We start from the raw sequence: 27,144 nt of genomic DNA on the forward strand, positions 1-27,144 counted from the left end.
ACAGTGCAGGTGCATTTATACGGAGACTTGATTACACACAGGTGGATTGTATTTATCATCATTAGTCATTTAGGTCAACATTGGATCATTCAGAGATCCTCACTGAACTTCTGGAGAGAGTTTGCTGCACTGAAAGTAAAGGGGCTGAATAATTTTGCACGCCCAATTTTTCAGTTTTTGATTTGTTAAAAAAGTTTGAAATATCCAATAAATGTCGTTCCACTTCATGATTGTGTCCCACTTGTTGTTGATTCTTCACAAAAAAATACAGTTTTATATCTTTATGTTTGAAGCCTGAAATGTGGCAAAAGGTCGCAAAGTTCAAGGGGGCCGAATACTTTCGCAAGGCACTGTATACATCTGATGTCCCTCTTTACCTGTGTCTTCCAGCCTTTCTGTCGCTCAAACTCTGTCTTTACACTCTCTATCTGATTCTCACTTTCTTCCTCTCTCTCTCTCCCTCCCTCCACCTCTACCCCTCCCTGACACAGCTGAAACCCTACTGTCTGCTCTGCCAGAGTGTGTGTGTGTGCCTACTTCCCTGCCTGCCTGGTATCACCATGGTGACGGGTTGGCGCTATCTTACCTCCTCTCTTCTTGGCAAGGGTACTGGTTCTGGGACGAATCTGCCCTAGTCCCCAGGCCAATAGGCTGTGACGCCAACGGTCCACACTGAACCTGCCAGCTCCACCAAATGGAGCCCACATATGGGCCTCATCTATAAGATATACAGTTCTGGAGGTCCCACTGTTCTACAGATACAGAACCAAACCACACAGCCCTCTCCAGGTACAGAACATATCATTAGGGCTAGCATTTTAGAGTTATGTCACAATAAGGCTTAGTACTATACATTATTTATAACAAAGCAAAACATTATCTAATTTATACGCAGTTCAATCAAACTCGCAGTCCTGGATAAAGGGGTTTGATTGAATATGGGACCTTGTTAATTCAGTTGATTAAATCTAGAATTTCATCAAAATGCAAAAAAATACAATTTGTATAAATTTATTTCTTATCACCATCTATTTCTGGCTAACATACACATACTGAGATAATATTTGAATACTGAATAGCCTGCCTACACTTGAATACTGTAAATGTTAAGTTGTCCAAGCCACACACCTTCTGTAAACCATCATTACCATGTTAAATCAGATGATAGCTGATCAGCCTATTAAGTATTACAGGCATTTGCACACAATTCAATGTTCCTCAGGTTTATTAAGCAATAAGGCAGGGGGGGTATGTCTAACATACCACCGCTAAGGGCTGTTCATAAGCACGACGCATCGCGGAGTGCCTGGACACAGCCCTAAGCCGTGGTGTTTTGGCCATATACTACAAACCCCTGAGGTGCTTTATTGCTATTATAAACTAGTTACCAACGTAATTAGAGCAGTACAAATAATGAATGTGTCATACCAGTGGTATACGGTCTGATATACCACGGCTGTCTGCTAATCACCGAGTTTATAACTAAAAATAAACACCGTGGCATTATTCTGTTCTAATATCGTCGCTGTTCACCCGTCTACACTAGAACCCAATATCTCCTCTTGGGGCATACATGTAGTTGTAGTCCGTATCCGGGAGGTCTGCCCTACCTAAAATAACAACGTTCGACGTGAATAACTACTTTCCCCAGCAACCCCAACGCTCAGCACAAGCTGGCTTCTTTCTCTTCGAGAGTGTTTCCCATTTAAACAAACACAGTGCTGAAGATGGCGGAGAGTTAATAGGGAAAGGAAGAAGCTATTGGTGCGCTCACAGAGATATATCTATTTGGTGAGTTTACTACATTTTTCCTTTACTTGTTCCTTTTAATAAAGCTCGGTTTTACGTACGACGGCATTGTTCCTCGTTTGGTTGGACGGAAGTGCCCCGACATCGTTTTCCACTGATGTGTAGTAGGACTCTCTCTATATACTCGTCGTAACACAATAATATACGCTACGGTGTACGGGCACCGTGCATGCCCGTTTACTTTGACAGCAAAAGTGTTTGTTGTTTTATAGTGACGCTCCAAGCCAAGGTCATGGATTTTGGTGTAGATATAGCGCGCTATATAAATGGTTTCTGACATGTTAGTGGGGTTGAATGTTTTTGTCATAGCTGAGGAATTTAAAATAAAGTGCCCATTCGTTTGGACCTAGAACTTTGAGGGAAGGTTTTTTTTTTTACTTACTAAGACAATGTTTTAAAACGTGTGTTGGTAACCATTGCGCAGACAGCACATAATACATTCTATATATTTCGGACTCTTAGGCTAGCCTGCTTTAGAACATGTTGCTTTCATTCAGTAAGTTCATGTCGCCCGGCAGTGAAGGGGTAAAGTCTAACCAGCTCAAATGTAAATATAAATGACCAGCTCAAATGTTAATATTGTCCTATCGCTGAATGATATAGGGACAATTCCACAATAAATAGGTGGTGGGCCGAAGCTCAAAAGAGTGAAGTTGACTGATCCCTGCCGAGGGAGGCGCAGATTTTTGATGTATATGACAGTAAAACGTATGATGACTATAAAATATGTTGGCATCTTCAATTCTTGCACATTTCTCTGCTTGATTTTTAAACCAGATGACTTCTCAAATACCAGCTACCCAATAATACCATAGTGGGCATGCATCATGTCTGATGCATTGGAATATAAGTTATGGCGAATGATAAAGAGCCTGTAGGATTATAGAAAAATCAGTTGGGAAATGAATGTTGGTGAGTTTTAACTACTAAATGTTCAGTGAATGTAAGTCTATTTAGGTGGTTTACGTTATTAACTTTCCTACTAACCTTCTAAATGTTGATGTGCCAAAATCATTATTCTACTAACTATGACTGAGTGTGATACATGTTTTCCATAATGTAGGTTTCATGCATATACATTCGATCAAAGAACACTCACAAATAATGTTTCACCATTTATTGAGTACAGAGACAAATAGCAAAGGTGTCTCACAGAATTTTAAGTATTTAAATATAGTGTAGCCTACCAATCAACGTATATCAAGTGCCGTGGAGGGCACAATCTTACAATGTTGCAGTCCATAAATGAGAGCTAACCATCTATGCCAAGAGACTGTAGAACTGTCATCAACACATGCTTCAGTATTTCCCCTTTCCTTCAAGCGACATTTGTGGGCCCAGGCCCCATAGGATCCCACCCTAGTCACCAAAGTAGCTGACCGATGTAGAGAGAGAGACAAGGACCTTAGTAGAATGTAATCTAAAGGACTCCACCATCTATGGTAAAAGCCTGGGTTCCTGATGGGGCCTGTAGAATTTCCCCAACTGCAGGTTACAGTAATAAAACAATCTGTTTGTCCCGTTATACTAATTCTACTAATGTAATCTTTGAGATGCTCGAACAAGCATGTGTATCTGTAGTTGTTCTTCAATTCTAAAATGCACAACACTGACAAAACCCACAAAGAAAAGACAAAACCCACAAAGAAAAGACAAAGGCACATTTATATGTGGGTCCAATATTTAAATAGTGACAGCAGGGTTTGTTCAAACTGCAGTAGGAAGGTTCTCCTCACAGGTGAGTGAATCAGCCCATGCTTGGTGAATAGCACTTGGTTGATCTCTGGGAGCAGGACACAGGATAATTGAATAGATGTAGGACAAAAGAGACAAGGATTAATCAAATAAATCATCACAACAAAGGAATGTAGTTTGTGAGCTAGAAAATGAACATCCTGACAGTCTGAGGCTGGCTGCTCTGCACTCATCCTACTATTGACAGGGATAATGTGGCATTTGTTATTTGTCAGAATTAAATTAGTGGGTCTAGCTGTAGATGACTGTATTCGATTTACACTACTTGTCCTATTGATTTTTGGAGTCTTCAATTATTACTTGGAAAAAACTGATAGTTAAAATGCTCCTTGTCCCAGAATGACATGCTAGCTAGTGATAAAGTTATCTGCTCCTGCTAGCTACAGTAGAAACAGATCTTCTTGTTGCAACTAGCTAGCTAACTAGCAAGCTAGCTACATTACTAAGGTTGCTGTGTTTTAAGTTGGGAGTCATTTTACAGCTTGCATTGATGGTATGATGTTTTTATAACTAAATAGTTCATTACAAATATACAAACAATGCATCACCCGATAACAGTTTGTCGCCAGCTGTCTACTACCTTAGATACAGATAACGGGATTGGCGGACGTGATCATCAGAGATAGTACCATGGATAGTACCCAACTTTTTGTCACCATCGTCGTATGAGTGAGACCAAGGAGCAGCGTGAATAGAGTTCCACATATTTTTAATGAACTGAAACTCACCAAAACAAAACAACCAACAACCAAACGCAACGTGAAGCTACTAGTGTGCACACAGGCACCTAACTGTAGACAAGATCCCACACCAGAAAATGGGAAAAAGGGCTGCCTATATATGATCCCCAATCAGAGACAACAATAAACAGCTGTCTCTGATTGGGAACCATATCAGGCCAACATAGACATACAAAAACCCTAGACATACAAAAACCTAGAGTACCCACCCTAGACACACCCTGACCTAACCAAAATATATAGAAAACAGAGATATCCAAGGTCAGGACGTGACACTTTTGATTGGTTTACAGTTTAGAACTCGGCGGTGTTGCCTGTTCAGTGAGCAAACATAAAAGTAAGTATTTAGAAAATATTTGCAAAAATTAACATTCCCAAGAAACGGAAATGTGTTCAAAAGAAATAAATGTACACTATGTAAAAACCTGCTCCTCCTTTGACAGAGATCGATAATTTCGAAAACTGAAGCAGATAGTTTGCTACGGCCACCACCTAAAAATAGTAACGCTGAGACTCACTTTTTCACATTAAAATGTATGCTAAGCAAAAACCATTGATTGCAAAGTTCAACAAACCATGTGTAGAAGTCTACCTTTAACAATTGCCACAGAACATTTTACTAAAACATATTTACTCGAGGAACAGTGCAGATGCAAAGTTTGGAATGACAGTAAAATATTTTTTGTGACCATGTTTTCCAAAAACATTAAGGTTCAAAGATGTTTGCAGAAAGAATGGGGTGTCAGCTATGATATGACACCTTGAGTTTGAAGTGGATCAACACCCGGTAACAAAATGACATCTTGGGTCCTTCATCTGTACTATACAGAAATGCATAATTATGAGTGTCATTCCCTTCATGGTGATGTATCCTGAATATGTACACAAATGTAGCTAGGTGCATGTTTGGGTGTTATTATACACTAGCAATTATTCTAATGAGCTCTGCCCCCAAACAAGACCAAATTTGGTTTGTCCAGACCCGACCAAATCTGAACCAATCATAGACGTCTATGTTTCACAAGTTTGGACAGTACAGCAAAGTAGAACATTGCACAGGACAGTACAGTTTAGTAGAGTTCAGTACAGTACAGTAGAGGACAGTACAGTAAAGACATTTACAGTAAACTAATGTATAGAAAGGTACAGTACAGCAGAGTACAGTACACTTCAGTAGAGTACAGTGCCTTCAGAAAGTATTCAGACCGCTTGACTTTTTCCACATTTTGTTACGTTACAGCCTTATTCTAAAATAGATTAAAAAATAAATAATCGTAAGCAATTATAAACAGATATACCTTACTTAAATAAGTATTCAGACTCTTCGTGTTTCCATTGATCATCCTTGAGATGTTTGTACAACTTGATTTGAGTCAACCTGTGGTAAATTCAATTGATTGGACATGATTTGGAAAGGCACACACCTGTCTATATAAGGTACCACAGTTGAGAGTGCATGTCAGATCAAAAACCAAGGCATGAGGTAGAAGGAAATGTCTGTAGAGCTCCGAGACAGGATTGTGTCAGCACAGATTTGGGGAAGGGTACCAAAACATTTATGCAGCACTGAAGGTCCCCAAGAACACAGTGGCCTCCATCATTCATAAATGGAAGAAGTTTGGAACCACCAAGACTCTTCCTAGAGCTGGCCACCCGGCCAAACTGAGCAATCGGGAAAGAAGGGCCTTGGTCAGGGAGGGGACCATGAACCAGATGGTCACTCTAACAGAGCTCTAGAGTTCCTCTGTGGAGATGGGAGAACCTTACAGGACAACCATCTCTGCAGCACTCCACCAATCAGGCCTTTATGGTAGAGTGGCCAGACGGAAGCCACTCCTCAGTAAAAGGCAGATGACAGCCCGCTTGGAGTTTGCCAAAATATTCACTGATCTGATGAAACCAAGATTGAACTCTTTGGCCTGGGGGAACGTCTGGAGGAAACGTGCCACCATCCTTACGGGGAAGCATGGTGGTGGCAGCATCATGGTGTGGGGATGTTTTTCAGCACCAAAGACTGGGAGACTTGTTAGGTTCGAGGGAAAGCTGAATGGATCAAAGAACTGAGAGATCCTTGATGAAAACCAGCGCTCTCAGGACCTCAGACTGGGGCAAAGGTTCACCTTCCAACAGGACAACGACCCTAAGGACACAGCCAAGACAACACAGGAGTGTCTTCGGGGCAAGTCTCTGAATTTCCTTGAGTGGCTCAGCCAGAGCTCAGACTTAAACTTGATGGAACATCTCTGGAGGGTCCTGAAAATAGCTGTGCAACAATGCTCCCCCTCCAACCTGACAGAACTTTAGAGGATCTGTAAAGAAGAATCGGAGATACTCTCCAAATACAGGTGTGCCAAGCTTGTATTGTCATACCCAAGAAGACTTGACGCTGTAATCGCTGCCAAAGGTGCTTCAACAAAGTACTGAGTAAAGGGTGTTAATACTTATGTACATTTAATATTTCAGTTTTTATTTTTTTATACATTATATAAACCTGTTTTTGCTTTGTGGGGTACTGTGTGTAGATTGATGAGGGGGGAAAACTATTTAATGAATTTTAGAATAAGGCTGTATCGTAACCAAACATGGAAAAAGTCAAGAGGTCTGAATACTTTCCTAAGGCACTGCATATTATAGTGTGCTCTACTGTACTGAGTTACTGTGCTGTGCTCTACTGCAACTCTGTTATGTGACTACAATGATTTCCCATTGTGTCATTGTTAACAGAGTGACACATTTTAATCACTTAATAATTAATAAACAAAATTGTTAGCAGTAAAAACACTCACTAATTGACAGGTCTACCTGTACGTGTTACTTCTGTGAACTTTCATAATTCTCCCTTGAAGTTGAAATCGGAAGTTTACATACACCTTAGCCAAATACATTTAAACTCAGTTTTTCACAATTCCTGACATTTAATCTGAGTAAAAATCCCCTGTCTTAGGTCAGTTAGGATCACCACTTTATTTTAAGAATGGGAAATGTCAGAATAATAGTAGAGAGAATGATTTATTTCAGCTTTTATTTATTTCATCACATTCCTAGTGGGTCGGAAGTTTACATACACTCAATTAGTATTCGGTAGCATTGCCTTTAAATCGTTTAACTTTGGTAAAACGTTTCAGGTAGCCTTCCACAAGCTTCCCACAATAAGTTTGGTGAATTTTGGCCCATTCCTCCTGACAGAGCTGGAGTAACTGAGTCAGGTTTGTAGGCCTCCTTGCTCGCACATGCTTTTTCAGTTCTGCCCAAACATTTTCGATAGGATTGAGGTCAGGGCTTTGTGATGGCCACTCCAACACTGTGACTTTGTTGTCCTTAAGCCATGTTACCACAACTTTGGAAGTATGCTTGGGGTCATTGTCCATTTGGAAGATCCATTTGCAACCAAGCTTTAACTTCCTGACTGATGTCTTGAGATGTTGCTTCAATATATCCACATAATTTTACTTCCTCATGATGCCATTTATTTTGTGAAGTGCACCAGTCCTTCCTGCAGCAAAGCACCCCCACAACATGATGCTGCCACCCCCGTGCTTCACGGTTGGGATGGTGTTCTTCGGCTTGCAAGCCTCCCCTTTTTCCTCCAAACACAACGATGGTCATTATGGCCAAACAGTTCTATTTTTGTTTCATCAGACCAGAGGACGTTTCTCCAAAAAGTACGATCTTTGTCCCCATGTGCAGTTGCAAACCGTAGTCTGGCTTTTTTATGGCGGTTTTGGAGCAGTGGCTTCTTCCTTGCTGAGCGGCCTTTCAGGTTATCTCGATATAGGACTCGTTTTACTGTGGATATAGATACTTTTGTACCTGTTTCCTCCAGCATCTTCACAAGGTCCTTTGCTGTTGTTCTGGGATTGATTTGCATTTTTCACACCAAAGTACGTTCATCTCCAGTTGACAGAATGCGTCTCCTCCTGAGCGATATGAAGGCTGCGTGGTCCCATGTGTTTATACTTGTTTATACTTGTTTGCTCCCAAGGATGAACCAGACTTGTGGAGGTCTTGGCTGATTTCTTTTGATTTTCCCATGATGTCAAGCAAAGAGGCACAGAGTTTGAAGGTAGGCCTTGAAATACATTGACTAATTGACTCAAATTATGTAAATGAGTCTATCAGAAGCTTCTGAAGCCATGACATCATTTTCTGGAATTTTCCAAGCTATTTGAAGGCACAGTCAACTTAGTGTATGTAAACTTCTGACCCACTGGAATTGTGATACAGTGAATTACAAGTTAAATAATCTGTCTGTAAACATTTTTGGGAAAAATTACTTGTGTCATGCACAAAGTAGATGTCCTAACCGACTTGCCAAAACTATAGTTTGTAAACAAGACATTTGTGGTGTGGTTGAAAAACGAGCTTTAATGACTCCAACTCCAACCAAGTGTATGTAAACTTCCGACTTCAACTGTATGTGGGTTTTTGCTAACAGAATAACGAAAATAGGCAAAAAAATGTTGACTTACAGAAGGCAAATCATTTTTGCGAAACTAAATATAATAGTTGGCAGGGGCCTTTAACATTATTGTGTTTCTATTGTTTTTCTAATCAGGGGTTGGAACCAGTTCAGTGTGCAGAACCGAAAACTGGAAAATAAATACATATTTCAAGGAACAGAAACAGAACCTGGAACGAAAGTGATCCATAGTGTTCTGGAACAGACACATTATTTTAAAAGCATTGGAACCTTTTAGTAACGTTATTTTACATTCCATGTGAAATGTTGTAGTCCCACAACAAAGTGCATATGCAAAGCCCTCATTCTGTCCCTCAGAAATGTATTCCAGTGTCTGCCTGCAAGCTGAAAATCTTTGCCTGTGCGTGTTTAGGCTACCTGCCCCTCCCCCTCCAAATAATAGGCTACTCTACTGATGTTACAAGCTTGATTCAGAAGAAAGAGAGAGAGATTTTTAATTAGCTAGAGAAGAATGGATTAACTTTTTCAATGCTAGTTAAGGATACTATAGGCCAAGTTATCACTTTTCACTTTGGATTTATTAACTGCAAGAAGGTAAGATGTGTTTGTAATTCTGGTGCCACTCAGCACACACAAGCTTGACCAAGGCAGTTAACCCACTGTTCCCCGGTTATGGATGTCTATTATGGCAGCCCCCGCACCTCTGATTCGGAGGGGTTGGGTTAAATGCGGAAGACACATTTCAGTTGAATGCATTCAGTTATACAATTGACTAGGTATCCCCCGTTTCCCTTTCCTATTAGCTTGCAACCTCAAAGGACATTCAAAGTTCCTCCATAGAAGCCGCTCCTCCTTGGTATAATTCTGCGGACCTAATTCATATAATGCATGTCATAACAAGTTGCCCTGTGCTTCAAGCCTCCTCTTCAACCCTGTCTTGCTCTCTCCCCACCTGCAAAATTTCAGTTGCATCTTGTGCCTTAGCCTACACTTGTCTGTCGATCATGCATGTAAACAACTACCTTGCCTGCTCTATCCACACTGATTGGTGAAGTAATTTTATGAGCTAAATGGATTTAAAAAATGTATTTCACAGGTTAAAAAAGGAAGAGAAAGGGACGATTCTGAACTTTATTTTGTTGGTGGGAACAGTGGAACGAAAAAAAAAATCTAGGGGTTCTGTTCATATTTTTGGTTCCTTCCAACTCCTGTTTCTAATAACTTTTAAAGTATTTTCTAGTAATATTTTTTACGTCCTAATTTTTAGGATGGAAAATGGTTGAAAAACATATCTATGCCTCAATTTCCCAAAAATATCGACTCTTAGCTTTTCTTTTGATATGTTCCTATAAACTTCACATGTTGGTGCTCATGGGACCTTTTACATGGAAATGACCATAGGCCATGACCCTGTACATGGATACGTTTAGGCGGCATGCACTGTGATGAAATGTTATTATAGTTACATGAGAAAGGTACAGGGGATTGGTCTGACCACCAAAAGGGGATAATACAGTAGGCTATATGTTTAGATACTATTAATATTCCCCTTATCTGTGCCCAACGCAGTTGATTTGATTGCCAATCTCACTTATGTCAAAGTGTAATATTAGATGTTAACTGCTTTAGATGTTGCTGCTGTGTGTAGACCTGTTTAACTATACTTGTGGGGACCAGAAGACCCCACAAGAATAGCTAACAAACAAAAATTTGACCAACGGGACGTTTTGCCAGTCCCCGCAAGGTCAAATGCGATTCCGAGGGGGTTTAGGGTAAAGGTTCAAATTAGTGTTAGGGTTAAAATTACGTTAAGGGTTAGGGTTAGGAGCTAGGATCAGTTAACTAGGGTTATGGTTAAGATTCAGGGTTATGAAAAATAGGATTTTGAATTGTGTGTCCCCACAAAGTTAGTTATATAACACTGTATGTGTGTGTGTGAAACTGGGTTAATGATCTACACTAAAGGACCTGTCATTTATGCACCCCTCCACCCCTCCCTCTTCATATATAACCGTCCTGTTACATAGTTCTGTTACATGATATATATAATCTTATTATGTGCTGCTGCTTGTTAGTGTAGTGTCTCCATATGCTAGGAGAGGAAGTGTGAGAGGTGTGTTGCAGGGCCTGGGCCATGAGGTTTAGTTAATTATAAAAGCAATAGTTTAAATGTAGCTCTATGTCTCTGGATTTGTTCCAGGATGACCTGGCTGTGTGTCTGTGTGTTGCCCTAATAGAGGGTAGAGTAGAGGGGTGTGGTGGCCTGGCAGACAGTGTTTTGTTCCCCAGTGCCCTCCTGGCAGATTTACAGTCCTGTCTTTCTGTGACCAAACTGTCAATTAACACAAACACACACGCTCACACCCTCACAGACACACACTCACACTTACCCCACCTCTACCCTCCACGGGGGCTTCCAGAGGGATCCTAAATCGAGGGGGAACAGGGATGCTGGACATGGACAGGCTGCTGGGCCTATAGGCCACCATGTTGGGGTCAGGGAGGGGGATGAATGAATGCATGGTAGGGCTGTGACTAGGGATGCACGATATATCGGTGAACATATCGGAATCGAACAATATTAGTTAAAATTGCCAACATCGGTATCAGCGATATCTAGTTTAACGCCGATGTTTAAAACCGATGTCAAAGCTACCGTGCAAACCTATATAACGAAGGTACATGACGTAATGACGCCACATAAAATGTTGCGCTACACGTGCAACACAGCATGCCTAACCTAGCCCACAATGTCTGCTGTGTGGATCGAACAGTCAACAAGTCGAGCAGTCATTTGAAAGAGTAACAACATTTCTGCGAGACAACTCAAAGGTGAAATCCAAAGCCAAGATAATCAAATTCATTGCCCTTGACAATCAACCGTTCTCTGTTGTGGGTGATGTTGGATTTCGCCTACTGGTCGAGCACCGGTTAACACTACCAAGTGTGCTATTTTTCAGATTAAAAAAAGGTACAGTAGCACTGTCAAAGCTGTACAGAAAAGTCAGCAAACAAGCAAACACCAGCCACGAACGATGGATTTACAATACTTCGTTGGTAATAAAGCATCAGTTCTTCGACCTCAACTTCTGGGGTAGCTAGCTTTAGCTTGGTACCTAGCTAGCACCAATACAACCAGCCTGAAAACAATGACCAGTAGAAACTGCAGTTATTTTCATTATTCTTAGCAATGATATTGAAATCCTTGTGAGTAAGTATTAGCTAGGTTGTTACTTGTTGTTCGCCTATTGAAATTGAACTTCAGTTCATGAAAATAAATAGCTAGCCAGCTACTTAACCCTGTTGCCCAAAGCTAACGTTATAAGCAGCCAGCTAGCTTCATCTGGCTAGTGAGGCTCGACCGGACCGGGTTATGTGTTGTGAAGCTAGCCACAATAAGGATTAGGCACAATAGTAGAATTTGCGGTTTGCCTAAAAGTATGTCATTGACAGCAAATGAATACATATAGTAGAATTATGCCATACTTTTATTTTGAAGGCTAACCGCAAAGTCCACTATTCTGGCTAATCCTTATTGTGACTAGCTTCACATAGATGGGTCCGACCACCATTAATCAAATATGAACTGTCTTATCATTTAGGGTTATTTTAGATGATGACACCTAGCAATATAATTAGCTAGCTAACTATAGCTACTGAAACAGAATATGTTGTGTTATTTGACGTGTATCTTTTTTGACATGCAAAGACCCAAACGGTGTTCCATAGAAATCCTGGTTGAGAATGAAACAACTGAACAAATGAACAACAAAACAGCACAGCAAATAAGTAAAAGAAATAGGTTTTGATTATGTTTTACTGGTAATGGGGACATACGTAAATGCCAACAAAATAACTTTTTGGTCAGTGTGTTTGTTTATGTGTGTGTAACCTTTATTTAACTAGGCAAGTCAGTTAACAACAAATTCTTATTTACACTGGCGGCCCGGACGACGCTGGGCCAATTGCACCGCCCTATGGGACTCCCAATCATGCCCGGATGTGATACAGCCTGGATTCGAACCAGGGACTGTAGTGACACCTCTTGCACTGAGATGCAGTGCCTTAGACCGCTGCGTCCATGTGTGTGTGTGTGTTAACTATTTAACTGTACTAGAATGCTTAAAAGGCCGCAAACATTTTAAATATCGGGTATTGGTATCGTTTTTTTGGGCAAGGATGATATTGGATATTGGTATCGGCCAAAAATGTCATATCGCTGCATCACTAACTGTGATGATTATGGAATGTTGGGTAATGATAATTAATTGGCAAGTGGTTACAGTTATTGTCTTAATTGTCAATTGGGGTGGTGGGGACTTATATTGGGTAAACTATATCTACTTGTCAATAAAGTTCAATCCCCCCAAAATAAATGTATTAAAAGTATGAAGATAATTATGACAATTATCTTTTTTAGTTCACGGTTGTTTCCTGTAATCGTCAGTTACATGATTATAATCTAATTGTGCCAGCCTGAATGGATTGATGGATGGATGAGGGGTGATGCAAGGTGTTTGCTGAACAGAGTAAGGCGGGGTCGAGGTCAGTGGGGGTGTTGGTGACTGGGTCGGGCTGTGTGGGTGGAGGGGTGATGGGGAGTAGTACGCCTTTCTAGGCAGTGGTAAGAGGGGAGTCATGACTTGACAAACTAGCCTGGGATTATGGGGAGTACGTGTGTGTCTGGAGTGCCTAAGGGAAGAAGCTCAGGACAGGTTGAGCAACCTGCTGGAATTTTGGGTCATCTTCTATTTCTTTGGGTCATTAATAGTATCTAAACATATAGCCTACTGTATTATCCCCTATTGGTGGTCAGACCAATCCCCTGTACCTTTGGGTCAAACGTTTCGGGTAGCCTTCCACAAGCTTCCCTCAATAAGTTGGGTGAATTTTGGCCCATTCCTCCTGAAAAGCTGGTGTAACTGAGTCAGGTTTGTAGGCTTCCGGGCTCGCACACGCTTTTTCAGTTCTGCCCACACATTTTCGATAGGATTGAGGTCATGGCTTTGTGATGGCCACTCCAATACATTGACTTTGTTGTCCTTAAGCCATGTTGCCACAACTTTGGAAGTATGCTTGAGGTCATTGTCCATTTGGAAGACCCATTTGCAACCAAGCTTTAACTTCCTGACTGATGTCTTTAATGTCTCTCATAATTTTCTTTCCTCATGATGCCATCTATTTGCACCAGTCCCTCCTGCAACGAAGCACCCCCACAGGACAACATGCTGCCACCCCCGTGCTTCACAGTTGGGATGGTGTTCTTCGGCTTGCAAGCCTCCCCCTTTTAACCATTATGATGGTCATTATGACCAAACAGTTCTATTTTTGTTTCATCAGACCAGAGGATTTGGTCCCATGTGCAGTATTTGTCCCCATGTGCAGTTGCAAACCGTAGTCAGACTTTTTTATGGCGGTTTTGGGGCAGTGGCTTCTTCCTTGCTGGCCTTTCAGGTTATGTTGATATAGGACTCGTTTTACTTTGGATATAGATACTTTTGTACCTGTTTCCTCCAGCATTTTCACAAGGTCCATTGCTGTTGTTCTGGGATTGATTTTCACTTTTTGTACCAAAGTATCTCTAGGAGTCAGAACGTGTCTCCTTCTAGAGCGGTATGATGGCTGTGTGGTCCCATGGTGTTTATACTTGTGTACTATTGTTTGAACAGATAAATGTAGTACCTTCAGGCGTTTGGAAATTGCTCCCAAGGATGAACCAGACTTATGGGGGTCTCCAATGTTTTTGGCTGATTTCTTTTGATTTACCCATGATGTCAAGCAAAGAGGCACAGAGGCACAATACATCCACAGGTACACCTCCAATTGACTCAAATGATGTCAATTAGCCTATCAGAAGCTTTTAAAGCCATGACATCATTTTCTGGAATTTTCCAAGCTGTTTAAAGGCACAGTCAACTTAGTGTATGTAAACTTCCGACTTCAACTGTATGCATTAATCAATCAATTACACAATCATACAATCAGTTTGACTTTGGTCTAAACAATCCAACTACATAATGCTAATAATTTATTTGAATGGTAAATCTCTATTGATAAACTGGGTAAATCAAGATGTAGCCTATGCCTATCCACAATACAGATGAATGCATATTCAATAGGACAGTGTGCATGCATTGAGTTGTTGAGGGGATACAGATGACAATCCGTTCCATTTGGGACTTATTTTATTGTACTGATCAACAACATTTGTATAGAAGTAGCTTCTTTTATAAAAATAGATACATGTCTAGCATGCTAGCAGATACCCATAGACTCCCAGTCATTGCGCTAACGCTAGTTAGTATTGGCTCCCGAAACTACCTCTAACTCAAATCAAATCAAATGTATTTATATAGCCCTTCTTACATCAGCTGATATGTCAAAGTGCTGTACAGAAACCCAGCATAAACCCCAAACAGCAATCAATGCAGGTGTAGAAGCACGGTGGCTAGGAAAAACTCCATAGAAAGGCCAAAACCTAGGAAGAAACCTAGAGAGGAACCAGGCTATGAGGGGTGGCCAGTCCTCTTCTGGCTGTGCCGGGTGGAGATTATAACAGAACATGGCCAAGATATTCAAATGTTCATAAATGACCAGCATGGTCAAATAATAGCAATCATAGTGAACAGGTCAGGTTTCCATAGCCGCAGGCAGAACAGTTGAAACTGGAGCAGCAGCACGGCCAGGTGGACTGGGGACAACAAGGAGTCATCATGCCAGGTAGTCCTGCGGCATGGTCCTAGGGCTCAGGTCTGCCTTCATACTGAACACATAGACATAACAATGGTAACCATGAGTTCCAAAATCCCAAAGTATCCCTTTAAGAAGCCTCTGTAGTGAAGGGATGGATGGAGAGAGACTGGATAGAAAGAGGGAGATAGCTGAGAGGTTCACTCTCTTTTTCTGCCCTCTCTCATACCTATTTCATCTCTTGCTTTCCCTCTTATGCTCTTCCTCTCCATCTCTATGCCAGACTCCTTCCTCCCTCTCTCTCTTTCATTAGTTACTCATAATTAATTTGATTCTAAGTCCTAATCCCCTGAATCGCAGCACTCAGGCTAAATAAGTTAAGTCTGCTCTTAAATGACTGGGAGGTGATGAGAGGATTTGACTGCATAGTGTTTGTTTTTGCGAGTGTGTATTATGCATCCGTGTGTTTTTTGGAGTGGTGCATGTGTGTTTTCACGTGCAGAGATGTGTGTTTTGGGAGTGTGTGGGTGTTTGTGCGTGTGTGTGTGTGTGTGTGTGTTTTGTGAGCTTATGTTTGTGTGTGGAGAGGGTGACATTGTCTCATGTGGATGTTGTGCCTGCCTGGTTGTGTGTGTGTGATGCTAGCTAGTGAGCTCTGCTGGAAATGTTTCTAGATGGAGCTGGTGCGAACCAACTCTGTGACATCCTCCTCCACCACCTGCACACTGCTCCTGATCCCTCCAGCTCAACTCCTCTGTTAGCTCTGTGTTGTCTGTCCACAGACCAACAAGGCTACACTAAATAATGATGCATATTAATGGCCGAGGGCTGTACGACCGCTTTGATTGACAATACATGATTCAATTACTCACCTAATTACATTCCCCCTACGTTTCCCTCATTTTGTTTCCTACCCCTTGAATATTTTAATTGAGGTAAAGAAGTGGCATGTATTACCATTTAATGACTATGTAATTGATAATTTTGGGAAAAGTTGTATACAACCAATCCATAGACGCAGGGACCAATGCATTACCTTCTAATCTAACTGACTGGTGTGCAAACAGTCAATGATTTGGACAGTGTTGCTCTTTTCTTTTGTCTGAGAGTACAGGTCCACATATGTGAGAGAGGGAGGGAGAAATAGAAGGAGAAAGAATAGGGGGAGGAGGAGTGTGTCGTTTTTATTAACGTGGTGACTCCCGCTAAAATTCAGGGAGTGCTGTTGCATCCAGCTGTTACTGGTTGCACAAGGCTTCGTTGCCACGGCAACACAGCCCTGTGCGCCGGCTCAAGGTCGTTCATCCCGTTCTGAACCAACCGATCAGCGTGCTACACACACTCATACACAAGATGCACACGGATAGAGCAAGAGAGGAGGGGAGGAGAAAGTGAGACAGGCAGACAGCAAGAGAGAAGAGAACAACTTCAAAGTGACCAAGCACTTCACTGGGGTTAGGGTCGGTGAACAACCCTTCCTCCCTCCCTCCCTCCCTCCATCCCTCCTTCCTTCCCTTCACTGCCCCCCTCTTTCCTTAATAATAAAAAAACAACCAAAAGAGAACCCCTGGCCTTGGGGGTTGTAGGTTCTTCTGCCAGCTGATAAAATATTTAGCTGGTCAGAAGGAGAGAGTGAGGGATGGAGAGAGAGTCATAATTGGAAGAGAGAAAGGGGGAGAGAGAACAGAGGAGAGCAAGGGGGAGATACAGTGAGTGGCCAGAGTGGAGGGTTTGTGTTGCGTTCTCTAGAGCAGTGGTTCCAAAACTTTTTATAGTCCCGTACCCCTTAGTCCCGTACCCCTTTTTATAGTTCCATACCCCTTCAAACCTCCAGCTGCGTACCCCCTCTAGCACCAGGGTCAACGCACTCTCAAAAGTTGTAAGCCTGCCACACACACTATACGATACATTTATTAAACATAAGAATGAGTGTGAGTTTTTGTCACCATCTTACATATAAAACCTTATTTGTTCATTGAAAATTGTGAATAACTCACCACAGATAAATGAGAAGGGTGTGCTTAAAATTATGCACATAACTCTGCAATGTTGGGTTGTATAGGAGAGAGTCTCAGTCTTAAATAATTATCCACACACAGTTTGTGCCTGTATTTAGTTTCATGCTAGTGAGGGCCGAGAATCCACTCTCACATAGGTATGTGGTTGCAAAGGGCATCAGTGTTTTAACAGCGCAATTTGCCAAGGCAGGATACTCTGAGCGCAGCCCAATCCAGAAATCTGGCAGTAGCTTCTGATTAAATTAAATTTTCACAGAACTGCTTGTTGCAATTTTGATGAGGCTCTCTTGTTCAGATATTGGTAAGTGGACTGGAGACAGGGCATGAAAGGGATAACGAATCCAGTTGTTTGTGTATGCTTGGGGTCATTGTCCATTTGGAAGACCCATTTGCGACCAAGCTTTAACTTCCTGACTGATGTCTTGAGATGTTGCTTCGATATATCCACATAATTTTCCTACCTCATGAAGCCATCTATTTTGTGAAGTGCACCAGTCCTTCCTGCAGCAAAGCACCCCCACAACATGATGCTACCACCCCCGTGCCTCACAGTTGGGATGGTGTTCTTCGGCTGGCAAGCCTCCCCCTTTTTCCCCCAAACATTATGATGGTCATTATGGCCAAACAGTTCTATTTTTGTTTCATCAGACTAGAGGACATTTCTTCAAAAAGTACGATCTTTGTCCCCATGTGCAGTTTGCAAACCGTAGTCTGGCTTTTTTATGGCGGTTTTGGAGCAATGGCTTCTTCCTTGCTGAGCGGCCTTTCAGGTTATCTCGATATAGTACTCGTTTCACTTTGGATATAGATACTTTTGCACCTGTTTCCTCCAGCCTCTTTACAAGGTCCTTTGCTGTTGTTCTGGGATTGATTTGCACTTTTCGCACTAAAGTACGTTCATCTCCAGGAGACAGAACGCATCTCCTTCCTGAGCGGTATGACGGCTGTGTGGTCCCATGGTGTTTATACTTGCCTACTATTGTTTGTACAGATGAACGTGGTACCTTCAGGCGTTTGGAAATTCCTCCCAAGGATGAACCAGACTTGTGGAGGTCTACAATCAGAGGTATTGGCTGATTTCTTTTGATTTTCCCATGATGTCAAGCAAAGAGGCACTGATTTTGAATGTAGGTTTTGAAATTCATCCACAGATAGACCTCAAAATGACTGAAATTATGTTGATTAGCCTGTCAGAAGCTTCTAAAGCCATGACATAATTTTCTGGAATTTTCCAAGCTGTTTAAAGGCACAATCAACTTAGTGTATGTAACCTTCTGACCCACTGGAATTGTGATACGGGGAATTATAAGTGAAATAATCTGTCTGTAAACAATTATTGAAAAAATTACCTGTGTCATACACAAAGTAGATGTCCTAACCGACTTGCCAAAACTATAGTTTGTTAACAATACATTTGTGGTGTGGTTGAAAAACGAGTTTTAAAGACTCCAACCTAAGTGTATGTAAACTTCCGACTTCAACTGTACCTAGTAAGCCAACGTATCTAGCTAGCACTCCTGTCAGGTAGCTAGCTGCAGTTACCCATAGCTGGCTAGCTAGTTATATAGTTTGGTAAATTATTCCAATAAATTTCAGAATTGCAAAAAATATGTTTATGAATCTAGCAACGTTTTATAGACTTCTCACTACGAGACTAAGCCAATTTGCCAACGCTAAAATCAATGTGTATATATATATACAATATATATATTTTTAGCAAGCTAGCGTCATACTTTTTTCTGACATGCCAATGCAGCCTTGTTGATTAAATTTGACACTTACCGGCCCCCAGAGTTTGACATGTGACTACAGTTTGCTTTGAATTGTGGGTCATATCAACTCATAAAGTTATCCAAGCGAGTAGCTACCTAACGTCATTTTGGTGAGTGTGGACATTTTACAAGCGAAAGTGAATAAGACAATTTGCGCAAATTAATAAAGTTGTAATGCATGCTTTTCTGAAGGAAGAGCAGCACTTGTACACGGAGCCGATGGGAGAAGAAAAAAATGCTAGTAGGAAGCACAGGGAAAAATGCTCTTTGACTTCTGGCAGAAAGCCATTACAAGATATCTGATGGCAAACATTTAGTATTGAATTGCATACAAGTGTAACTTCATCACCTCATGTGTGCCGCACAACAGAGACTTGCCGATAGATATAGAACTCCATGGACTGTCCCGTTGTGATATTTACAAACAAACGTGACTGGCTCAACTGTTCCGGGGAACTACGGTAAGCTTCGTCATTTAAAACAATGTGACAGGGGAAATGAGGAACGCAATCTGCTTTATTTCCTAAGGTATTTCACAAGTTTACTGCCCGTAATAACTTAAAGTAGCTACAAACATTCACATTTATTGAAAAACTTAAAATAAATAGTTTGATCGTTTTGAAAAACCATCCTGTGGCTTTTTCCAAATATCCTGGTATACATTATATACTGTATACTGCCCAAGCCACTGCAATGCTCTCTCTATGGGCGGGCTGGCAGGCTGGCTAGCTAGCTAGGTAGCTAGATAGTGAATGTAGCTAAATACAATAATACCAAAGTCAATATCAGTATGTGAAGTAGCTACTTAACTGTAAACTCGCCTAAACAGACTGCACTATCAATTTAGGAGTCTACAATCTCACCATGTTCAACCTGCAGATCGAGGTGCCTCGCAGAGTGGAGTCTGACATTCTCAATGTAATGCACCCTGGACCGAAGAGGCAGACAAATAGGAGAAATGTGGTGGACCCTGTTTAATTAATAATTTCTCGAGGTAGGAATATCGCAAAAATATGATCAATGGCTCATTCGAGGGAAGACAACCCGCGTCAGCCAGTATTGAAATCGGACATGTATGATAGACGCTTTTATGATCTTATGTCATATTCCTATCAACTTCCAGTGTAGTGAGAGCAACTTTATCACAAGGTTACATCATACCGGCTGTATTTCTGCCTGCTTGAACGGCAATAGCTCAGATACACATGAAAACATGAAATTACCTTGGGAATCGATAGAACATCACTCAGAGATGTATCGCTCAAACAATATAACTGAATCTTTCCTTTAAGTGTGGAACATTGAGTTCCACACAGACATGTCATATTACATCTAGTTATACAGTCAGAGACACTGGCAGTATGATGTGTACTACTCATACAAACACACAGGAAGATGAACAATGTAAATATGTGCCAGTGGCACACAAGGATGGCACGCTTAGTGTGAGTGTGTGTTCCTTTGTGTGTTACTGTGTGTGTTTCTCAATTCAGATCCACTTAGTGGTGAGCCTGTGAGCGTCAGTGATATGTAGGGTGTTTCTATTGGTGCTGGCTGCCTCCTGTAGGGTGCATGGAGAGTTCATCCTGCTGGATTGGCTCCTCACTAACCATAACACACTCTTTATTGGAGAGAACATTAATAAGGAAATGTGTATTTTCTTTAATTGTGAGACGTGTGCGCCTACGTACAATGGAGAGTCATCAAAACCCCAAGCTGTCACCTCTTGAGCCCCATGGAGAAGGTATGGGGTTATTGGGGGGAACCAGAGTTTCACGTTTCTCCTCCGTTTATGGACTGTAAGGTTGTTAAAGGGGTCTGGAGAGAGGGGAGAATGTGTAAGGGGGCTCTGTTTTTTGTAAAATAGTGAGTCTCGTTTATGTGTTCAAGAGCCCCTTCACACACACACATTATTGTAGGGATTGGAGCGGTGGTAAATGTTACCAGCTGCACCACAGCTAGCAAGTGGCTTCAACTCTGCCTGAACCTGGCTGTTAGGTGACCACATCCTCCTCGCTTTAATGCACCCCCCTTCTGCCTACCCATTCAGGTATATATCTTGTGTCATCAGGGAATGGAGAGGATAGGTTATGCAGGCTCCTACACCCCCGTCCCCCCTCCTCAACCTTGTCTCCACCCCCGCCCCTCGTTGCCTTGGTGTCAACACTCAGAGCTATGATCCAACTGGCTCTCTCGTTCCCTCCCATTTGGACATTGTAGTGATGTCACAGAAACACTGTTTACCTGGCCCCAACCCTGGCAACATCGTGGCAACAGCGTGGCAACGAATATCTTTTACTGAGTTACAGTTCATATAATCAATTGAAATGAATGAATTACTCCCTAATCTATGGATTCCACATGACTGGGCAGGGGTGCAGCCACCGGTGGGCCTGGGAGGGCATAGGCCCACCCACTTGGGAGCCAGACCGACCCACCGGGGAGCCAGTTTTTCCCCACAAAAGGACTTTATTACAGACAGAAATTATCCTCCACCCCCAGCACAAGGTGCACCTGTGTAATGATCATGCCGTTTAAACAGCTTCTTAATATGCCACACCTGTCAGGTAGATGGATTATCTTGGCAAAGGAGAAATGCTCACTAATGTAAACAAATTTGTGTACAAAATTTGAGAGAAATAAGCTTTTTGTGCGTATGGAATATTTCTGGGATCTTTTATTTCAGCTCATGAAACATGGGACCAACACTTACTGATAACAATTTGGTTTATGATTTATTAAGTGATTCACCAAATTGTTAACAGAATGACCAAAAAATCTCTAACAGAATGATTGCAACTGAAATGACTACAATGAATTCTGGTTTGGGTCCCTGTTTTTGACCTTGTGGGAGATCTGTCGACGTGCCCTTAAGCAGGGCGTTGACCCTGGTTGCTTCTGTGGATCGCTCTGGATGGGAGTTTTTTAGATGACTGTCTTTTAGATGCCTAATGTTAATGTTGAGCGGCTACACTGCAAGTAGATTGTATGTTTTATTATTCATTCAAAAGTACATTTAAAAAAAATATTCATAGTAGTCACAAACCACATTTGGGTCACCTGCTACTGTCTTCCCATACACTGACATACTGTTATGTTCAGCTCATAACTGTTTTCTTTCTCTTTCTGTCGCGTGGTGTTTAAAGCAAGAGTTTGAAAATAGTCTGGACAACCCCTCTCTCTCTTTCTCCCTGTCTCTCTCTCTCTCCAGTTAATGTCACTTCTCCTGGCTCTTACTGACACTTACCCATGAGCCCCCTCTTTTTCCATTTACTGTAACCAGCCCTCTCACCCACTGACACCGACCAACACCGGACGTCCATGGACGTTGAAATTTGGTCAGTCCAAATATGAACCAGTCATAGCCGTCTGCTTCACAAGTTTGGACAGCACAGTAGTACAGTATAGTAAAGAAAGGTAGAGTATAGGTCAGTACTGTACTGTAGAGTTTAGTACAGTAAAGCACACTAGAGTACAGTATAATGTACGGTATTGTACATTTACAGTATTTTCCTGAAATATACTGAACTGTACTGTACTAAACCCTACTGTGCATTGCTGTGGTGTACTGTGATGTTCAAACTTGTGAGACAGACGTCTATGATTGGTACAGATTTAGTCCAGTCCGGACCAACAAATTTGGTCTTGTTTGGGGGCTGAGGTCATTAGAAGAATTGCGCCGGAAGGGATGACTGACGTTTTACGAGCTCCTAACCAACTGTTCTATTTTGTTAGTTTTTTTACGTTGTTTGTAACTTATTTTTGTACCTATTTTCCATCCGTTCTGTGGATGATATACGATCAATACTATCCTACCAACGGGACATGAAAAACTGCAATATCTTATGTTTCATGAGTCATGGCTGAACGACGACACGGATAATATAGAGCTTGCGGGATTTTCCATGCATCGTCAGGACAGAGAAGCTACGTCTGGTTAGACGAGGGGCGGGGATGTGTGTCTATTTGTCAATAACAGCTGGTGCAATGTCTAATATTAAAGAAGTCTTGAGGTATTGCTCGCTTGAGATAGAGTACCTTATGATAAGCTGTAGACCACACTATCTACCAAGAGAGTTCTTTAAAAAAAATATATATTAAAAAATACTCAGCATGCAGTTTTTACTTAGTGTGCATGCAACCCGGCCCACCACAGGAGTCGCTAGTGCACGATGGGGCATCCCTGCCGGCCAAACCCTCCCCTAACCTGGACGATGCTAGGCCAATTGTGCCCCGCCCTAAGACTCGGCAACAGAGCCTGGACTTGAACCAGGGTCTCTAGTGGGACAGCTAGCAACTGCAATGCAGTGCCTCAGACCACTGCGCCACCCGGGAGGCCCTACCAAGAGAGTTCTTATCTATATTATTTGTAGCCGTCTATTTACCACCACAAACCGATGCTGGCACTAAGACCGCACTAAACCAGCTGTATAAGGCCATACGCAAACAAGAAAATGCTCATCCAGAAGCGGCACTCCTAGTGGCCAGGACTTAAATGCAGGCACATGTGCAACCAGAGGGAAAAAAAACTCTAGACCACCTTTACTCCACACACAGAGAAGCATACAAAGCTCTCCCTCACCCTCCATTTGGCAAATCTTACCATAATTCTATCCTCCTGATTCCTGCTTACAAGCAAAAACTAAAGCAGGAAGTACCAGTGACTCGCTCGATACGGAAGTGGTCAAATGACGCGGATGCTACGCTACAGGACTGTTTTGTTAGCACAGACTGGAATATGTTCCGGGATTCATCCAATGGCATTGAGGAGTATGCCACCTCAAGTCATCGGCTTCATCAATAAGTGCATCGACGGCGTCGTCCCCACAGTGAATTTACGTACATATCCCAACCAGAAGCCATGGATTACAGGCAACATCTGCATCGAGCTAATGGATAGAGCTGCCGCTTTCAAGGAGCGGGACATGTGGACGCTTATAAGAAATCCGTTACGCCCTCAGACGTACTATCAAACATGCAAAGCGTCAATACAGGATTAAGATTATTGAGTCCTACTACACTGGCTCTGACGCTTATCGGATGTGGCAGGGCATGAAAACTATTACGGACTACAAAAAGAAACCCACCCACGAGCTTCCCAGTGACACGAGCCTACCAGACGAACTAAATGCATTTTATGCATGCTTTGAGTCAAGTAACACTGAAGCATGCATGAGAGCACCAGCTGTTCAGACGACTGTGTGATAACGCTCTCGGTAGCCGATGTGTGCAAGACCTTTAAACAGGTCAATATTCACAAAGCCGCCGGGGCCAGGCGGATTACCAGGACATGTACTCAAAGCATGCGTGGACCAAGTGGCAAGTGTCTTCACTGACATTTTCAACCTCTCCCTGACCGAGTCTGCAATACCTACATGTTTTAAGGAGACCACCATAATCCCTGTGTCCAAGGAAGCGAAGGTAACCTGCCTAAATGATTACCACCCCGTAGCACTCACGTCAGTAGCCATAAAGTGCTTTGAAAGGCTGGTCCTGGCCCACATCAACATTATCAGCCCAGATACACTTGACCCACTCCAATTCGCATATCGCCCCAAAAGATCCATAGATGACGCAATCTCAATAGCACTCCACACTGCCCTTTCCCACCTGGACAAAAGGAACACCTACAGGTATTTAGTCAGCCACCAATTGTGCAAGTTCTCCCACTTAAAAAGATGAGAGAGGCCTGTAATTTTCATCATAGGTACACTTCAACTATGACAGACAAAATGAGAAAAGAAATCCAGAAAATCACATTGTAGGATTTTTTATGAATTTATTTGCAAATTATGGTGGAAAATAATTATTTGGTCACCTACAAACAAGCAAGATTTCTGGCTCTCACAGACCTGTAACTTCTTCTTTAACCTCTTAAGTCGACCCTCTACTTTTTTGAACATTCTGTTAAAAATCGCGCAACATTTCAGCGCCCTGCTACTCATGCCAGGAATATAGTATATGCATTTGCTTAGTCTGTGTGGATAGAAAACACTCAGACGTTTATAAAACTGGTTAAATCACTGCTGTGGCTTTACCTGAACGGCATTTACATCGAAAAGCACAGGAAAAACTGATCACTGAAAATGGGAAAATATATCCATGCGCTACTTGAACCCATTGATAAAGGTGAACCACAATTAATTGACTGAGGTTGCAGTACCTACAGCTTCCACACGGTGTCTAGAGTCTTGTCATTTCCCTTCGAGTTTTTTCTTGGTCAAACACATGCAGGCCACCGTATCTCCTATGGTCTAGGACCGGATATTTTCGTTGAGTTTCTAGCCGGACATTTTTCCAGACGGACAGCTAATGATCTTTACATCGCCTCCTGATGAATTTTATCGCTTATTAACGTTTACTAATACCTAAAGTTGCATTACAAACGTATTTCAAGTGTTTTGTGAAAGTTTATCGTCGACTTTTTGAATTTTAAAAAATGACGTTACGTTTTGAAACTATGTTTTTTTCGTTTATCACACAGTCTACATATAACGATATCTAGGCTTTATATGGACCGATTTAATCGAAATAAAGACCCAAATAGTGTTTATGGGACATCTAGGAGTGCCAACAAAGAAGATGGTGAAAGGTAATGAATGTTTTCTATTTTATTGTGCGGTTTGTGTAACGCCGAAATGCTAATTATTTTGTTTACGTCCCCTGCGGGTCTTTTGGGGTGTTACATGCTATCAGATAATAGCTTCTCATGCTTTCGCCGAAAAGCATTTTAAAAATCTGACTTGTTGCCTGGATTCACAACGAGTGTAGCTTTAATTCGATACCCTGCATGTGTATTTTAATGAACTTTTGAGTTTTAACTAATACTATTAGCATTTAGCGTAGCGCATTTGCATTTCCAGAGCTCTAGTTGGGACGCAAGCGTCCCGAGTAGAAGCAACAGGTTAAGAGTCTCCTCTGTCCTCCACTCGTTACCTGTATTAATTAATGGCACCTGTTTGAACTTGTTATCAGTATAAAAGACACCTGTCCACCACCTCAAACAGTCACACTCCAAACTCCACTATGGCCAAGACCAAAGAGCTGTCAAAGGACACCAGAAACAAAATTGTAGACCTGCACCAGGCTGGGAAGACTGAATCTGCAATAGGTAAGCAGCTTGGTTTGAAGAAATCAACTGTGGGAGCAATTATTAGGAAATGGAAGACATACAAGACCACTGATAATCTCCCTCGATCTGGGGCTCCACGCAAGATCTCACCCGTGGGGTCAAAATGATCACAGGAACGGTGAGCAAAAATCCCAGAACCACATGGGGGGACCTAGTGAATGACCTGCAGAGAGCTGGGACCAAAGTAACAAAGCCTACCATCAGTAACACACTATACCGCCAGGGACTCAAATCCTGCAGTGCCAGACGTGTCCCCCTGCTTAAGCCAGTACATGTCCAGACCCGTCTGAAGTTTGCTAGAGAGCATTTGGATGATCCAGAAGAAGATTGGGAGAATGTCATATGGTCAGATGAAACCAAAATATAACTTTTTGGTAAAAACTCAACTCGTCGTGTTTGGAGTTGCATCCAAAGAACACCATACCTACTGTGAAGCATGGGGGTGGAAACATCATGCTTTGGGGCTGTTTTTCTGCAAAGAGACCAGGACGACTGATCCGTGTAAAGGAAAGAATGAATGGGGCCATGTATCGTGAGATTTTGAGTGAAAACCTCCTTCCATCAGCAAGGGCATTGAAGATGAAACGTGGCTGGGTATTTCAGCATGACAATGATCCCAAACACACCGCCCGGGCAACGAAGGAGTGGCTTCGTAAGAAGCATTTCAAGGTCCTAGAGTGGCCTAGCCAGTCTCCAGATCTCAACCCCATAGAAAATCTTTGGAGGGAGTTGAAAGTCCGTGTTGCCCAGCAACAACCCCAAAACATCACTGCTCTAGAGGAGATTTACATGGAGGAATGGGCCAAAA

The 27,144-nt window shown here is 42.1% G+C and overlaps 1 protein-coding gene across 4 annotated transcripts in view; it reads left to right on the top strand.

Moving 5' to 3' along the window:
* The first annotated feature begins 1,646 nt into the window (after positions 1-1,646).
* Positions 1,647-27,144, top strand: part of LOC115102131 (nuclear receptor coactivator 3-like) — a 122,081-nt gene continuing 96,583 nt past the window's right edge. For all 4 annotated transcript variants that reach the window (XM_065005333.1, XM_029621737.2, XM_029621738.2 and 1 more), the window contains exon 1: positions 1,647-1,791. The gene's annotated coding sequence lies outside the window, so the exon portion shown is untranslated. The remainder of the gene's footprint in view (positions 1,792-27,144) is intronic.

This window comes from Oncorhynchus nerka, linkage group LG20, assembly GCF_034236695.1.
Source record: "Oncorhynchus nerka isolate Pitt River linkage group LG20, Oner_Uvic_2.0, whole genome shotgun sequence".
In the NCBI taxonomy this organism is placed as follows: Eukaryota; Metazoa; Chordata; class Actinopteri; order Salmoniformes; family Salmonidae; genus Oncorhynchus; species Oncorhynchus nerka.